The sequence below is a fragment of the Eucyclogobius newberryi genome, unplaced genomic scaffold (assembly GCF_026437365.1).
Source record: "Eucyclogobius newberryi isolate DKJ021-1_F unplaced genomic scaffold, fEucNew1.0.hap1 SCAF_10, whole genome shotgun sequence".
NCBI classification, from domain to species: Eukaryota; Metazoa; Chordata; class Actinopteri; order Gobiiformes; family Gobiidae; genus Eucyclogobius; species Eucyclogobius newberryi.
Genome location: NW_027315724.1, coordinates 2,142,474 through 2,143,970, shown reverse-complemented (window position 1 = coordinate 2,143,970; position 1,497 = coordinate 2,142,474).

The following is a 1,497-nucleotide window of genomic DNA, read 5'->3' as shown; positions in this document are numbered from 1 at the left end:
CCTGGTCCTCCTGCAAACACACAGCAGTGACATGTCCATTCATCCAAGAGCATTCTGACCACCTGAGGAGCCTTCACAAAGATACATGTACGATATGCTCTCCGGCTGCTGGGTTTGGTCAGCTGCACCTTCTCAAAACATCTCTTTTGGTATTTCAAAGTAAGATATTTTTGTAATAAAACTACACAAGCTCCACTGACCTGTGACCCACTGACCTCTCGCTCACACCAGCAGAGACGTGAGAGGCTTAAACAGCAGCCCACATCTCTGGACTGTGAGTGAGAGAACTCCCATCACGCACAGGACAATCCTCATGTTTGATTGACGTGTGGCAAGAATAAAACGTATGAAATCTTGTAAATGTTCCTGAATCCCTCTCACACCTGGACTGACACGTGCGTCACCAGAGCAACGCAAGAAAGATAAAGCTCCATCTATGATGGAAATGCCTTTTAGCTCATGGACCGTCTGGGATGGTATAAAAGTACACAGTGTACACAGAGATGGTATAAAAGTACACAGTGATGGTATAAAAGTACACAGTGATGGTATAAAAGTACACAGTGATGGTATAAAAGCACACAGAGATGAGAGAACATGACACAGAACATGACACAGAACATGACACAGAACATGACACAGAACATGACACAGAACATGACACAGAACATGACACAGAACATGACACAGAACATGGCACAGAACATGGCACAGAACATGGCACAGAACATGGCACAGAACATGGCACAGAACATGGCACAGAACATGACACAGAACATGACACAGAACATGACACAGAACATGACACAGAACATGACACAGAACATGGCACAGAACATGACACAGAACATGGCACAGAACATGACACAGAACATGACACAGAACATGACACAGAACATGGCACAGAACATGGCACAGAACATGGCACAGAACATGACACAGAACATGACACAGAACATGACACAGAACATGGCACAGAACATGGCACAGAACATGGCACAGAACATGGCACAGAACATGACACAGAACATGGCACAGAACATGACACAGAACATGACACAGAACACGACACAGACGCGCGCGGACCGCCTCTACGCTCATGTGTCGGTGCCACAGGTCAAACGGAGGCCCCCAGAGGGCCCCGGAGGCCCCCAGAGGCCCGTCTTTTCCCGCACAGTGTGCCCGGCTCCACATACCTCAGACTGGGAGAAGTGCGCGGGGATAAAACCGGTGATTTTACGGTTAAAATCTGCTCTTGATCCTCAGAGTGCCCACATGATTCGGCTTCCTGTTTGCTCGACACTTCCGGTTCCCTTCTTCTTCGTCTTGTGCTTCCGGCAGACTAGGCGCGTTTCTGCCTTTGTCGGTGGGCGGAGCGCATTACAAACAGGCAAGGTCAGACATTGTTTCGACGCCTCTACATCTTTAATAAGACTTGGAACATTAATATAGAGCAGGGCTGTTCAATTAAGTCACTGACGTCCAGTTATTACATTT